This window comes from Zingiber officinale, chromosome 4B (assembly GCF_018446385.1).
Source record: "Zingiber officinale cultivar Zhangliang chromosome 4B, Zo_v1.1, whole genome shotgun sequence".
Taxonomy (NCBI): Eukaryota; Viridiplantae; Streptophyta; class Magnoliopsida; order Zingiberales; family Zingiberaceae; genus Zingiber; species Zingiber officinale.
In genome coordinates, this window is record NC_055993.1 from 91,720,753 (window position 1) to 91,738,010 (window position 17,258).

Below are 17,258 nucleotides of genomic sequence, written 5' to 3' on the forward strand. Positions count from 1 at the left end.
AAAATTAAGATAAGACTTTCATGCTCTTTTCCTTTTCTCTTTATAATTATCTTTTACCCTTAGTCAGTTCAAGTAAATCAATAGTATTGTTCATCTGCTTTTTTATTTTTAATTAATAAAAAATCCCTTCTAAAATAATAGGATACCTCTGTCCTAAAATAATAGGAATAGTGCTGTATACTCTTTAATATTGTTATCGTGTCTATCGTTCGATCCCATCAATTAATTGTATGAACGGTATAAATTTGTTTTGTAGTTTTACAGTAATTACGAAGTTGTAATTGTACAATGTAAATATTATTGAACATGAAAGTTTAAATTGTAACATCACAATTTCGTAACAATAAAATATAAATATTAAATGAATAAATCTAAGTTATAGCAGCTACACATTTTTATAGTTATTAGTAAATTTTCATTTCTGGTCAAACATCGGCGGCAGGCTCCTTCCGCTGACCAGTCTGGCTTTGCGAGCGAATCCAGCTAATAAATCTAGTCTCTGCTCCCTACATCGTTTATGGCTTCCGGTAGCAGCGTCGCCCAGACATGGATTTCGTCCTTTCCCACTCCAAGCCCCAGCCGCCCCCTCCGTGATCCGCAACGCGCCGATGATGAAGGCATCGAAATTCACGGCGGCTCCACCGGAGGCGGTGGCGGCGAGTTTTCTTTTTCCATTGGGGACGGCGTAGCGGAGGCGGGCGTCTTCCTTACTTGGAAGGATCTCTCGGTCTCCGTCGCCGCTCGCAGAGTCGGTGCCGTCTCCATCCTCCACGACGTCACCGGCTATGCCAACCCCGGAGAGATCTTGGCTATCATGGGACCTTCCGGATGCGGAAAGTCAACCCTTCTCGATGCGTTAGCAGGGAGGTTGGGTTCAGGCATGACTCAGAAAGGAGATATCTTGATCAATGGCCAGAAACAGAAGCTTGCCTTTGGAACGTCGGCTTATGTGACCCAAGACGACGTGCTGATGACGACGCTGACGGTGAGGGAGGCCGTCTGCTACTCGGCGCAGCTCCAGCTGCCGGACTCCATGTCGACGCCTGCGAAGCGAGCGAGGGCGGAGGCGACGATGAGGGAGATGGGATTGGCGGCCGCCATGGACACTAGAATCGGCGGGTGGCACGTCAAAGGCATCAGCGGTGGTCAGCGGCGGCGCGTCAGCATCTGCGTCGAGCTCCTCACCCGGCCGCCGCTCCTCTTCCTCGACGAGCCCACCAACTGTTGAAAATTAAACTTGTTTTTAGTTGATAAAATTTTATGGAGATAAAATGGTGATGTGGCAAGTTTTGACTAGAAATAGGATAGAGATAGAACTTGATGAATTGATAAGAGTTCGTGGAGATAGAATTTATTTATTTATTTATTTTTAAATATCATGATTATCTCATATTAGTGCTTATCCAATAAGCCTATAAATATGTATTTCTTTTTCATGAATGAACAAGTTGAGTTTTCTATTTTCTTCTACTCCTCTTCCACATAGAGTTATTTCTCCTCTTCCATATTTTTCTTTCTATAATTCTTTTTTCTTCTCCCATAATTTCTGTTTCCAACAAAGTGGTATCAGAGCTATGGCTAATGGAGGTATGGTTCCCTTCCAAGTTCCAGTACTCAAAGCGAGTAATTATGACAATTGGAGTATCAAGATGAAGGCGCTTCTTGGAGCTCATGATGTTTGGGAAGTTATAGAAAAAGGCTACGTTGAGCCTCGTGACGACTCGACGTTATCTTCAACTGAAAAAGACAGTCTGAGAGATTTAAGAAAGAGAGACAAGAAGGCTCTCTTCCTCATTTATCAAGCTTTAGATGAGGATGGTTTTGAGAAGATTTCAAGTGCTACTTCAGCCAAGCAAGCATGGGAAAAGCTCCAAGTCTCATATCAAGGAGAAGAAAAAGTAAAAAAGGTACGACTTCAGACATTAAGAAGTCAATTTGATGCTCTTCGTATGAAAGAAGGTGAGTTAGTATCAGATTACTTTTCTAGAGTCTCTACCATTTCCAATCAACTAAAGAGAAATGGTGAGAAACTAGAAGAAGTAACTATTATTGAGAAAATTCTTCGATCATTGGATTCAAAATTTGATAGCATTACAACCATCATCGAAGAGACCAATGATCTACAAGTCATGACGATTGAGCAACTGCTGGGTTCATTACAAGCCCATGAAGAAAAGAAGAAGATAAATGAAGAAATTACTCAACAACTCCTAAAGACGACTCTTCAACCGACAAAGAAAGATGAAAGCTCCAGTAATAATAGAAGTCAACGAGGAAGAGGTCGTGGATATGGACGAAGTCGTTCTAATGAGCAAGGATGGGTCTCCAACAACAACAATGAAAGAGGAGAACATTCAACAAGAGGACGTGGAAGAGAGTATACAAACTCGAGGTACGATAAATCTCAAGTTAAGTGCTACAATTGTGACAAATTTGGACATTATGCAAAAGAATGTAGATCGCCCAAGAATAAAGTATATGAAAGAGTAAATTATATGGAAGAAAGGAAAGAAGAAGATGGCACCCTACTGCTAGCATATAAAGATAATGAAAGAGAAGAAGATACAATTTGGTATCTCGACACTGGTGCAAGCAATCATATATGTGGGAAAAGAAATATGTTCGTAGAGCTTGATGAATCAGTTGGTGGTAATGTATCCTTCGGAGATGAATCAAAGATTGAGGTAAAAGGCAAAGGTAACATTCTCATCCGTTTGAAGAATGGAAAACATGAATTTATCTCAAATGTTTTCTTTGTACCAAATATGAAGAGCAACATCCTAAGCTTAGGACAACTTTTGGCAAAAGGGTATGATATTCATCTAAAAGATGGTATGCTCATCTTGAAAGATCATATTGGTTGCTTAATTGCTAAGGTGCCTATGTCAAAAAATAGAATGTTCTTACTTAATATTCAAAATGATGTCGTCAACTGTCTCAAAGCTTGTTACAAAGACATCACTTGGCTATGGCATCTTCGATTTGGACATCTGAATTTCGGAGGACTAGAACTGCTTTCAAAGAAGGAGATGGTGAGAGGACTACCTTACATCAAACATCCTGATCAAGTATGTGAAGCATGCCTACGTGGGAAGCAATTTAGAAGAGGTTTTCCAAAGGAGTCAAGTTCCAGAGCTCAAAAGCCTCTTGAACTTATACATATAGATGTTTGCGGTCCAATAAAGCCAAGTTCACTTGGTAAGAGTAATTATTTCATTCTTTTCATAGATGATTTTTCTCGGAAAACTTGGGTATACTTCTTGAAGCAAAAATCGGAGGCCTTCGGCATATTCAAGAAATTTAAAGCTACCATAGAAAAGGAGAGCGGTCTCGAGGTCAAAGCTATGCGTTCTGATCGAGGAGGAGAATTTACCTCAAAGGAGTTTCAAGAATTTTGTGAAGCCAACGGAATACGACGACCCTTGATAGTTCCAAGATCCCCTCAACAAAATGGAGTGGCGGAAAGAAAGAATCGAACCATCCTTGACATGGCAAGGAGCATTCTCAAAAGCAAGCGGCTACCAAAGGAACTTTGGGCAGAAGCGGTTGCATGTGCAGTATACTTATCCAACCGATCACCAACAAGGAGTGTGTGGGGCAAGACACCACAAGAAGCATGGAGCGGAAGGAAGCCTGGGATTTCTCATCTAAAAGTTTTTGGAAGTATAGCTCACGTTCATGTGCCTGATCAATCAAGAAGCAAATTGGATGATAAAAGTAAGAAGTTTATTTTTATTGGTTATGATGCTAACTCAAAAGGGTATAAGCTATACAATCCAGATACTGGGAAGACAATCATCAGCCGAGATGTCATATTTAATGAAGAAGAAGAATGGAATTGGGAATCTCGAAATGAAGATTATAACTTTTTCCCGTGCTTTGAAGAAGAAGATGTGGAGCAACTAAGGGTGGAGCAACCAAGGGTAGAGCAAATAAGAGAGGAGCCTACTACTCCACTAGTAACACCAACATCAAGTACTCAAGAGAATTTATCTGCATCAACTTCAAGTGAAAGAGTACCACGCTTTAGAAGCTTACGGGAAATTTATGAGGTAACTGAAAATCAAGATAATCTTACTCTATTTTGTCTCTTTGCGGATTGCGAGCCTATAGATTTCCAAGAAGCTATAAAAAGCAAAAGGTGGAAAGATGCAATGGATGAAGAAATCAAGGCGATAGAGAAGAATGACACATGGGAGTTAACGACACTTCCTAAAGGACATAAGGCGATTGGTGTGAAGTGGGTGTACAAAATAAAGAAGAATGCCAAAGGAGAAGTTGAAAGATATAAAGCAAGATTGGTGGCAAAAGGCTACAGTCAAAGATCTGGCATTGATTATGATGAGGTATTCGCTCCCGTTGCTCGATTAGAAACTATCAGACTAATCATTGCTTTAGCAGCTCAAAATAAGTGGAAAATACATCAAATGGATGTAAAATCTGCTTTTTTAAATGGAGTTCTTGAAGAAGAAGTCTATATTCAGCAACCATCAGGTTATGAAGTTAAAGGACAAGTAGACAGAGTTCTAAAATTGAAGAAGGCTCTCTACGGGCTGAAGCAAGCACCAAGGGCATGGAATAGCCGAATAGACAAGCACCTGCAAGAGAAAGGCTTCATCAAATGTCCTTATGAACATGCATTATACATTCAGAGTAAGGATAAAGATGTTTTAATTGTATGCCTATATGTCGATGACTTGATTTTCACAGGAAGCAATCCAAGTATGTTTGGAGAATTTAAAGAAGTGATGACTAAAGAGTTTGAAATGACTGATATTGGGCTCATGGCATACTATCTGGGCATTGAAGTGAACCAAAGGGAAGATGGAAGCTTCATCTCACAAGCAGGTTATGCAAGAGAGATATTAAAGAAGTTCAGGATGGATAATAGTAAGTCTATAAATACCCCAGTAGAATGTGGAGTCAAGCTATCAAAGCATGATGAAGAAGAAAAAGTTGATCCAACATTTTTTAAGAGTTTGGTTGGAAGTTTACGATACTTAACGTGCACAAGGCCTGATATTCTTTATGCTGTTGGACTTGTTAGTCGCTACATGGAAGATCCAACTACTACCCACCTTAAGATTGCTAAGAGAATTTTGCGCTATATCAAAGGTACGATAGATTTTGGATTATTTTATTCAACATCTAACCACTTCAAACTTGAAGGATATAGTGACAGTGATTGGGGTGGAGATATAGATGATAGAAAGAGCACTACAGGATTTGTGTTCTTTATGGGAGATACAGCCTTTACTTGGATGTCGAAAAAGCAGCCTATTGTCACACTTTCTACTTGTGAAGCAGAGTATGTGGCTGCGACTTCATGTGTTTGTCATGCTGTTTGGCTCAGAAATTTATTGAATGAGTTAAGTTTACCACAAGAAGAGGCAACCAAGATACGAGTTGATAACAAGTCTACAATAGCACTAGCAAAGAATCCAGTCTTCCATGATAGAAGCAAGCACATCGATACGCGCTTTCACTATATCAGAGAATGTATTACAAGAAAAGAGGTGCAAGTGGAATACATAAAGTCTCAAGATCAAGTTGCTGATATTTTTACCAAGCCACTCAAATTTGAAGACTTCATCAAAATGCGATATTTGCTTGGAGTCACAAAATCAAGTTTAAGAGGGGGTGTTGAAAATTAAACTTGTTTTTAGTTGATAAAATTTTATGGAGATAAAATGGTGATGTGGCAAGTTTTGACTAGAAATAGGATAGAGATAGAACTTGATGAATTGATAAGAGTTCGTGGAGATAGAATTTATTTATTTATTTATTTTTAAATATCATGATTATCTCATATTAGTGCTTATCCAATAAGCCTATAAATATGTACTTCTTTTTCATGAATGAACAAGTTGAGTTTTCTATTTTCTTCTACTCCTCTTCCACATAGAGTTATTTCTCCTCTTCCATATTTTTCTTTCTATAATTCTTTTTTCTTCTCCCATAATTTCTGTTTCCAACACCAGCGGCCTCGACAGCGCCGCCGCCTATCACGTCGTCCACCGGATCGCGCGCCTCGCCCGCCGCGAGAGGATGACGGTTGTCGCCGCCGTCCACCAGCCCGGCAGCGAGGTGTTCGACCTCTTCGATCGCCTCTGCCTCCTCGCCTATGGCAGCACCGTCTTCTTCGGCCCTGCTCCGGCGGCTGCCGAGGTACCAACTCAATCTCAAAGCTCAATTAAGACTTCAATTCTCTCTTTCGACCTATGGAAATTCAGCCTTGCTGAAACTTTTCTACAGTTCTTTGCTTCCAACGGTTTCGCCTGTCTTTCTCTGCGCAATCCTTCCGATCATTATCTCAGAACAATCAATAAAGACTTCGATACGGTCAGTGCTTCTTCTTCTTCGCAGCTTATATAAACCAACAAAGGAAACTAGTTTCTAAATCTCGAACTCAATCAATGTCAGGATAAGGAAGAAGAGGAACTCGAGCCGAACTCAAGAAGCGCTTCTGAAGCTATTGAAATCCTCGTAAAAGCTTACAGATCTTCCCTCAACTCACAGCAAGCGATAGAACAGATTGCAAAAATCAAAGATCAGGTAAACACGTACGACGACAAACATTAGCACTTATAATCTTCGTTAAGCATTATAATTACTCGACTAGCTACTTGGCACAGAGAGGAGCCTTGGTGAAGAAGAGGAGTCAAGCAAGCTTCACGACTCAGTCACTGGTGCTCACAAGAAGATCCTTTGTGAACATGTACACGGCTACTACTGGTTGAGATTTGCAGTTTATATCGCCCTCTGCCTCTGTTTGGGCACAATATTTTATGATGTAGGCCACAGTTTTGGATCAATCCAGGTATCTACAGACTCACTCGTGGAATTCCAAAACCCAAATATCAGATTTTTCTTCACTCTTTTTCTGTTCGTTGTTTCCAGGCCAGAGTCTCTATGCTCATGTTCATAGCTGCCTTCTTAACTTTCATGGCAATTGGTGGTTTCCCTTCCTTTGTAGAGGACATGAAGGTCAGTTAGTTCTTGCGCTCATAATTCATAGTAATTAAGGAGCTAGCAATCTGAATTCACCTTCAACTCGATCCTTAACTAGATATTTGGAAGAGAAAGATTGAACGGGCACTACGGCGCAACTGCCTTCACCATCGCCAACACCCTCTCCGCAGCTCCATACTTGGCCCTCATCTCCGTGATCCCGGGCGCGTTGGCCTACTACTTAGTCGGCCTGCGGAGTTCGCCGGAGCACTTCCTCTACTTCGTGCTCGTGCTGTTCATGTGCATGATGCTTGTCGAGGGCTTGATGATGATCGTGGCGAGCGTCGTCCCGGACTTCCTGATGGGGATCATCACCGGAGCAGGGATTCAGGGAGTGATGATGCTCAACGGGGGGTTCTTCCGGCTGCCCCACGACTTGCCTAAGCCAGTGTGGAGGTACCCCGTGTACTACATCTCGTTCCACAAGTATGCAAACCAGGGATTCTACAAGAATGAGTTCTTAGGGATGGTCTTCCCTAGCGCCGGGGGGAATGGCACCGTCACAGGGGAGGAGGTTTTGAGGGACGTTTGGCAGGTGGAGATGGGATATTCCAAGTGGGTCGACCTTGGGATCTTGTTCGGCATGGCCGTGCTCTACAGGTTGATGTTCTTGGGTATAGTGAAGCTGGCCGAGAAGGTTAAGCCTAAGATTAAGTCTCTAATGGCGATGCCTCCCGAGATGGAGAATCATGTTGGGGTATAGTCTGCTAAAATTGTTGTATCTCAAATTGTATCTTGTCGAAATCAAATTATTCATATGTTTTATTGTAATTTTTTTATAATTTTTTTTAAAAATATATCTAATTTTATCTTGGGTAAAAGTGAAAAGGTGCCTCATTTTATTTTTTTTCTTAAAAGGACGCTCCATCTTATTATTTAATAGTATATAATTATCAGTACAGTTGTATTTTATCTAAATATTTTGGTCAGTACAACGCATTGCAGTACCTATGAATTTATATTTGTTATAATTAACAGTACAGTTATATATTCGGTAAATGGGAGAACAATTCTTAAATATAACTTCCATTTTACGTGCGGTCCTCATTTTTTAAAAAAAATTATTTTTATCTAAATATATAAATTTTTATTTATTTCAACTCCCTTATATAAATTTTATTATCTAATTATCATTCATATTTTTTTAATAAAATTTAAAATTAAATATAATTTCTCTTAAATTCAAGACTTTAAATTAAAATTGAATATATTTTTATCTTAGCAAAAATTTTTTCCCACTTAATATAATTTCTCATATAAATTCAGTATTATTTAAAAAAATCTAATATATTTTTCATCGAATTCAACATTATTTAAAGAAAATTTAATATATTTTTCATCCAATTAATATAAAAAAAGAATCGTGCTCAGTTTGATAGAAAATATATTAAATTCTAATTAAATATGCTAAATTTAAGAAAAATTATACTTATTTTTTGACTTTTTATATTTTAAAAAATATATAAGAGGTATTAGATAAATTTGTATCCATTATGTTTGAGTAGGAAGTGGAAAATTGAGTACTATTTTTTTCTCGCTTAATATAATTCCTCTTAAATTTAGAATCATTTAAAAATAATCTAGTATATTTTTCATTCGAAGAATATTTAAAGAAAATCTAATATATTTTTCATCTAATTGAGGTAAAAAAATCACTCTTGATTTGATAGAAAATATACTAGATTTTAATTTTATTAACTTAATTTAAGAGAAATTATACTCACTTTTAAATTTTTTATATCTAAAAAAATATAAAGGATAATAATATAAATTAATATTTATTATATTTAGTTAGGGAATGAAAACACCGTTTTTTTACAAATTTTCTAATATATTGTTGGTGCAATATCCCTTAGGTCAAGGTTGACTGGTTTGACCAAGCTTGAGTCTTGGTCATAGTTTTGATGTTTGACAATACATGTAGACACATGGACAATGCAGGTGCAGTTGTTCATATGGGGAGATTCTGATCAGGAACTGATCAGTATGAATGAAGAAGAGTCAAGTAGGTCAAAAGTGACCGGATACCTGACTGGAAAGTCCTAGTGAGTGAAGTTAGACAGAAGGAAATCCTGGTGAGTGAAGCCAGGTGAAAGTCCTAGTGAGTGAAGCTAGGCAGATGGAAAGTCCTAGTGAGTGAAGCTAGGCAGAAGGAAATCCTGGTGAGTGAAGCCAGGTGAAAGTCCTAGTGAGTGAAGCTAGGCAGATGGAAAGTCCTAGTGAGTGAAGCTAGGCAGAAGGAAATCCTGGTGAGTGAAGCCAGGTGAAAGTCCTAGTGAGTGAAGCTAGGCAGATGGAAAACCCTAGTGAGTGAAGCTAGGTGAAAGCCCTGGTGAGTGAAGCCAGGCAAGGGAAAATCCAGATGGATCAAGGATGATCGGACATCTGGTGTTGGGAAGTCCAAGTAGGTCAAAGGATTGACTGGATACTTGGCACGAGGAAATCCAGATGGGTCAAGGTTGATCAGACATCTGGTGGAAGTCCAGGTAAGGTCAAGGGAGTGACCGGATACTTGGCACGAAGAGAAAAGTCCAAGTGGATCAAAGGGTTTGATCGGACACTTGGTGGGGAGTTCTGGCAGGTCAAGGGAGTGACCAGATGCTAGGTATGATGTACCAACAGGTCAAGGTTGACCGGATGTTGGTTTGAGAGGCTTGAGACTTGGTTTTGGGCAAAAACCAAGAGCTGGATCGATCAGTGGATCGATCCAGGCCTTTCCTAGCGAACAGAGAGCCTCTGAATCGATTAGTGGATCGATCCAGAGGTCCCAATCGATCAGCCGATCGATTGGGACGCTGCTGCTTCGCGCGATAAACGCTGGATCGATCCGTGGATCGATCCAGGCGTTTTTCCAGAGCACAGAGGCGCTCTGGATCGATCCGTGAATCGATCCAAAGCCTCCCCGATCGATTGGGAGTTTTCGAATCGATCGGGATCCGACCGTTGCGTCGTATTTGAGCTGCAGGCGGGCGTCTCCTTCAGCACTTCTTTCCCGATTCATATCAGATCTCTCGCCAGCTTCTCCACAGCGCTCTCAAAGCTCAGATCGCCAGTTCTTGAAGGATCTTGGAGGTTTTCCAAGTCAAGAGGCGGATCAAAGGCAAGGAGAAAAGTTAGGGTTAGGGTTTTCTACGCTTATTGTAAGCTTGTGCTTGTATTCTTGTATCCCTTCCCTTTCTTTTGTACTGAGAGTCTTGTAGGGCTTCTCCGCCTTCGGTAGTTACCGAAAAGGAGGTTTTTATTAGTGGAGGGTGCGTGAGTAGGTGTGGATCCTTAGACTAGTCACCTCTTGTGAAGTGGATACCAAGTAAATCAACCTTGTTAGCGTTGTGTGATTTGTTTCTGTATTTTCCGCTGCACATCTTCGAAGAAACAAGTAACGACGAGCATCTAGCACGCGACGAGCTATTCACCCCCCCTCTAGCTACTTTTCGGTCCCAACAAGTGGTATCAGAGCGAGACCGCTCTTCACCGGAATCATCGCCGGAAGGGTCAAGCATAACAAGAAGAGCTAGAGGGTGAAGAAGTTGAAGCAAGATTGTCAAAGTCAAAGAAATTCAAAAGCTCAACTTCTACAATGGAATTCCGATATGGGCTCGGATTCGACACGAGGGTGGCTCCACCATACACTTCCACGAACTTCGATTCTTGGAAATCGAGAATCGAAAATTTTCTTATGATAGAGATAGAGCAATGGTTTGCTCTTATGGAAGGCTTCAAGACTCCAACAAATTCAAAGGGCAAAGTTCTCAAGAGGAGTAAGTGGAGCCAAGAGCAAGTTCAAAGATGCGAGGTCAATGATAAAGTGACCAAGCCTTTGGTCAATTTATTGCCAAGCACCATCCTTTGCAAAATTGGAGAATTTAAAGATGCAAAGGAATTATGGAGTAAATTGGCCAAGCTTCATGAAGAGATCCCCTCCACTGTACAAGAGCAAGAAGAATCCAGAGAGGGTGACTCCTTGGAGCAAAACCAAGAGGAGGACTCCGAGGTTGAGAGATGCTCAACCTCCGAAGAAGAAGTCCAAGAAGAAGCTTCATCTTCAAGGGAGTGCAATGAAGAGAACAAGGAGGGAGCATACTCCTTGTTTCATGAACAAGATGATGAAGCCTCCACCTCTAGGATTGAGGGGGAGCAATATTTGGTGACGACGGATCAAGAAGAAGGAGAAGCTTCTACATCCAGGTCAAATGGAGAAGAGGCTTCCACCTCTACAAGTCAAGCAAAATCTAATGGAGGAGCATCATCATCGGATCAAGAGGAAGCCTCAACCTCTAGATCCAAAGGAGAAAATGTCACCCTACACAAGAAGGTATAAATGTTTCAATTAAAAATAAAAATCATATAATATGTTTTGAGTGTAGGGAAAGTGGACACTACAAGAGCAAGTGTCCCAACTTGACTAAGAAGAAGGGTCAAGTGACACAAAAGGGCGAGGAGAAGCCCAAAGAGACCACCCCCGGGACAAAGAAGAGTAAGGAGCACATTGTGTGCTTCTTGTGTCAACAAAAAGGGCATTACCGAAGTCAATGCCCCAAGGGGAAGAAGATGGTCAAGGCTCAAGGAGGCACTAGTCAAGGGGGAGCCTCCAAGGCAAAGAAGAAGGTAACATTTATTGAGCCTACCCCTTTACGTTATGGTAAAAAGCATGATAGTTCAAATTTTTATCATTTTAATGCAATTTACCATAAGAATAGAAAGCATGAGGGCATTAAGGAAAAGCATGTGGCCCTACATGCCAAGACTACCCAACCTAAGGTTAGGAAGGTAGATAGACATTTGGGCAAGAACACTAAGGATAATAGATACAAGCCCAAGAATAAAAATGCTCATGGATCAAATGAAAAATCAAATACTAAGGACTTAGTGAGGGAAAATCAAGTCTTGAGGTCAAGACTTGATAAATTAGAAAAGACTCTAAAAAGATTGGAAAATATCCTATTAGGGCAAAATGGGCATAACCTAGGTTTAGGGGTACAAAAGCCATCAAATGGCCATAGAGGTTTGGGATACAAAACCAAAGCAAAAAATGATGTGCCTAGTTATCATAAGGTTCCATATAGTTATGGAACAAACCCTAAGTCTAGAGGTCAAGTCAAGGATACAAGGGAAGATATCCCTAGAAGTATCTTTGCAACCAAAGTGACTAAGACTTCAAAGAAGTCTAAGAAAGTCACCAACAAGGTCACAAGGGAGGCTATCCCTAGAGTTGACCTAGAAAATGTGACCAAGGCTTCTAAGAAGCCCAACAAGGTCATTAGGAAGGTATCTAGGGAAGTTATCCCTAGTGAGTACCTAGAGCATCCAAGGAGCACCAATAGGTGTTAGGTTCCTAGGAGCATCTTCTGTACCCCATAGATGGGTTAGAGAGTGTCAACTCCGATTAGAAGGGTAGTTAACCCAAACTTTGAGGAAATTGACACTCAAGGAGCATTTTCAAGGTTTTTGTTAACCTTTGAAAATGAAATGGAATTATTATTTACTCTTTGAAAGAGTAAAATGTGCCTAATGGTGGAAAATTTAATTTTATCTTTAATGGGATAAATTGGGAAAATCTAGAGAAAATACCAAGTTGGGATTTTGGTATTCTCTTAAGAATATAAGGCAATCCGGGCCTTGATTTATGTGCTTACTCTTGAGGAAAAATAGAATATGCCAACATTTGAGGATATGCTTAATTTTTAAGTGGCATAAACAAATCAAGAGAAATAGAAATGACAATTTAGGTTTTGGCACTTCTTTGAAGCATTTAGGGCAATCTAGGTTTAACGTTTTAAGTTAAAACAAGTGGAGATAGCTAAGTGGTTAAGGATACTTAAATAGGCAATCTAGGTATATTTTATTTATGCTAAACCTTGCCATGATTGTTTGCCCATCATATGTCATGACATCATGTCTATTTTTGCATTCATGATTTATTATAAAAAATCCAAAAATACCATGTCATGACATTCATACATCATGTAGTTATAGGATATTTTCGTTTGAAAAAAATTATTTCCTTTTGATGTATGCCATAACATATTCATGCATTAAGCTTAATTCCTTGTAATTAAGGACAAATGACATTTAACAATACTTATTAACAAGTGACATCCTAAGTGGATGTCTAATATCTCTAAAATGCCTAGATATATATGCATGATCCCTAGAATAGGGCAAAACCAAAATCTCACATCTCACAAGGACTATAAGGTGACTTGTATGTGTTTTAGTGCACATTAGGTATAAGTGAGATGTTAGGAAGATGAACAAAACTCAAGATATTGATTTAGTGCATTCTTTTGAGTTTTAGGTTCATCAAAACACATAGTTATGTGTTTTCCCATCATTGGGAAAGCTAATGTACAAGTCATGTGCATTAAGCCCAAGGAACATGATGGGATATTTGTTTTGAAAAGGTTTTAAATTGATTTTGGAAAACCTTGGTGAAGGCTATCTTTTGATAGTAATCACCATTGAATAGTTAGACACAAACGTGAAGAAAACACTAAAGTTTATGCAAGTTTTCAAGTTTGTGTAAATATTTGAAAATATGTTGTATTTTTATAGAAAATTATTTTTCCTTGATAGTATATACCCTAAATAATGTCTACACAAATTTTCACGATTTTTGGATTTTTGTAGAATTTTCTAAGGGTTTCTGAAGTTGACTGAAATGGAATTTCAGCAACTATCAGAACTCCAATCGATCAGTGGATCGATTGGAGTGCCTCAATCGATCAGCCGATCGATTGAGAAGGCATTTCTCGCGAGCAGAAGCTCACTGGATCGATCAGTGGATCGATCCAAGAATACTGAATCGATCAATGGATCGATTCAGCAGGGTTCAATTGATTGGAACCCAACTCCAATCGATCGAAGATGCTGATTTTGGCTGGGAAAGCTTATTTTCAGCATTTTGAACTTATTTTAGTGTAGGTAACCATTCCTAACTCCTCAAAATACATTTGTATACATAAAAAGGGTGTTTTCATGTTGAAAACAAGGATGTATTGGTTAAGGGAGACTAAGTTGAAGTTTAGGTTGAGGTTTGCTTCAAATTTTTGAATATTTGAACCTCAAAACTTCGTAATTTTGGTTTCCTAAAGGTTTAGGGATTCCAAGTCATTGTTGGTGCAATGACAAAAGTTACTACCATGTCTTTAGGGCGAGGGACTCTTTAAAGACATGAAAATTTTTTTTCATAAACCTTGGAAGGTGGTTAACCTTCTTTTCAGAAAATGCTCATGAATGAGCGTTTGAACTTGAAATGGGGAGTGGATATCCTCATTATTTCAAGTGGTAATTCAAATGTAGGGAAAATGAAGGGTATGAGACCTTCATTATGATGTTGATCACGACCTTGAGAAACTCTTCAGGGGGAGAGTTTAAAAAGGGATAAAGGTTCAACGAGTGAAGTTGTAACCAATGATGAGTATCTCTTCAGAGGGAGAGATAGTGGTTGTTTGATGTGTGCCAATAGGGGGAGAATGTGTGGTTTAAGTTAGGCCTTCATTACCTATGGGGGAGGTCATAGGGGGAGAATGAAGGGAACCAACATTCATACTTTGGCATGAAGAGAGTTAAAGCTGTGGGATTAGCTTAACTCAGAGTAGTCCTAACTTAAAGGTATTGTCAAACATCAAAAAGGGGGAGATTGTTGGTGCAATATCCCTTAGGTCAAGGTTGGCTGGTTTGACCAAGCTTGAGTCTTGGTCATAGTTTCGATGTTTGACAATACATGTAGACACATGGACAATGCAGGTGCAGTTGTTCATATGAGGAGATTCTGATCAGGGACTGATCAGTATGAATGAAGAAGAGTCAAGTAGGTCAAAAGTGACCGGATACCTGACTGGAAAGTCCTAGTGAGTGAAGCTAGGTAGAAGGAAATCCTGGTGAGTGAAGCCAGGTGAAAGTCCTAGTGAGTGAAGCTAGGCAGATGGAAAGTCCTAGTGAGTGAAGCTAGGCAGAAGGAAATCCTGGTGAGTGAAGCCAGGTGAAAGTCCTAGTGAGTGAAGCTAGGCAGATGGAAAACCCTAGTGAGTGAAGCTAGGTGAAAGCCCTGGTGAGTGAAGCCAGGCAAGGGAAAATCCAGATGGATCAAGGATGATCGGACATCTGGTGTTGGGAAGTCCAAGTAGGTCAAAGGATTGACTGGATACTTGGCACGAGGAAATCCAGATGGGTCAAGGTTGATCAGACATCTGGTGGAAGTCCAGGTAAGGTTAAGGGAGTGACCGGATACTTGGCACGAAGAGAAAAGTCCAAGTGGGTCAAAGGGTTTGATCGAACACTTGGTGGGGAGTTCTGACAGGTCAAGGGAGTGACCAGATGCTAGGTATGATGTACCAACAGGTCAAGGTTGACCGGATGTTGGTTTGAGAGGCTTAGGACTTGGTTTTGGGCAAAAACCAAGAGCTGGATCGATCAGTGGATCGATCCAGGCCTTTCCTAGCGAACAGAGAGCCTCTGAATCGATCAGTGGATCGATCCAGAGGTCCCAATCGATCAGCCGATCGATTGGGACGCTGCTGCTTCGCGCGATAAGCGCTGGATCGATCCAGGCGTTTTTCCAGAACACAGAGGCGCTCTGGATCGATCCGTGAATCGATCCAAAGCCTCCCCGATCGATTGGGAGTTTTCGAATCGATCGGGATCCGACCGTTGCGTCGTATTTGAGCTGCAGGCGGGCGTCTCCTTCAGCACTTCTTCCCCTATTCATATCAGATCTCTCGCCAGCTTCTCCACAGCGCTCTCAAAGCTCAGATCGCCAGTTCTTGAAGGATCTTGGAAGTTTTCCAAGTCAAGAGGCGGATCAAAGGCAAGGAGAAAAGTTAGGGTTAGGGTTTTCTACGCTTATTGTAAGCTTGTGCTTGTATTCTTGTATCCCTTCCCTTTCTTTTGTACTGAGAGTCTTGTAGGGCTTCTCCGCCTTCGGTAGTTACCGAAAAGGAGGTTTTTATTAGTGGAGAGTGCGTGAGTAGGTGTGGATCCTTGGACTAGTCACCTCTTGTGAGGTGGATACCAAGTAAACCAACCTTGTTAGCGTTGTGTGATTTATTTCTGTATTTTCCGCTGCACATCTTCGAAGAAACAAGCAACGATGAGCATCTAGCACGCGACGAGCTATTCACCCCCTCCCCTCTAGCTACTTTTCAGTCCCAGCATATATATTTATCAGTACAGTTTTATTTTATCTAAATCTTTTGTCAGTACAACGCATGGTAATAATTATGAATTTATATTTGTTATAATATATTTTCGTAACCGTTATAATTTATATTTAATTTATTCAATAATTACCGTTTCTAAACTGCCATAATGTGAATGATAAAAATTTATATTATAGTTATGAAATTGTAATTGCAATAACTAATATGGTAATTCTAAAATCGTGATTTCTGCCATGCGGATTTGGCTGGTTGAGATGCAGATAACAATACTGATCTACACGGTCGAACACTAGAGGGGCGTTTTTTGTTCGATAAAATATCATGATGGAGCCCTTTGATGATATAGAAAACAAATGGCGTCTTATTGATTTTTACCCTTTTATTTTTGGGCTCTTATCCATCTTTTTTGTACAGATGGTGAGATGGAGGATAGGGTGTGTTTGGTTCGGAATTATTCTTGATAATTTTGGTTATCCATCCAGGGTTATCAACAAAAATCTTGTTTGGTTTAGGTATTCGATGATTCCCGAGTAATGTTCTATGCCCGACACGTCAGCAAAAGGGTCATGCAGCCTGGAATCGGAAAACCTTAAAAAACTAAGGTTTTTCTTGATTCCGGGGTTAACGAATTTTTATTACCAAAAATACCCTCCGATAAGAAAAAACATGAAAAAAAAAGAAAAAATGTAAAAAAAATATTAAAAAATGTTAAAAAAATAAAAAATGTTTTAACAAATTTAAAATTTAAAATTTTATTTTTTTTTAAAAATAAATAATTTAAAAAATAAAAATAAAAAAATTTTAAAAATAAAAAAATTTTAAAAATAAAAATTTTAAAAATAAAAAATTTAAAAATTTAAAAATTTTAAAAATGTTAAAAAATTTTAAATTTTTTAAAAATTTAATTTTTTTTTTAAAAAATTAAAAAAATAAAAAATAATAAAAAATTTAAAAATAAAAATTAAAATTAAAAAAATGTAAAAATATAAAAACATTAAAAATTTAAAAAAATGCATAAAAAGTAAAAAAAATATACAAGAAAAAAAAAAGTAAAAAAATATTAAAAAATAAATAAATAAATAATAATAA

At 39.1% G+C, this 17,258-nt stretch overlaps 1 pseudogene; it reads left to right on the forward strand.

The window, feature by feature from the left end:
* Positions 1 to 427: 427 nt before the first annotated feature.
* LOC121975505 lies at positions 428 to 7,723 on the forward strand (annotated as a pseudogene).
* Positions 7,724 to 17,258: the final 9,535 nt, after the last annotated feature.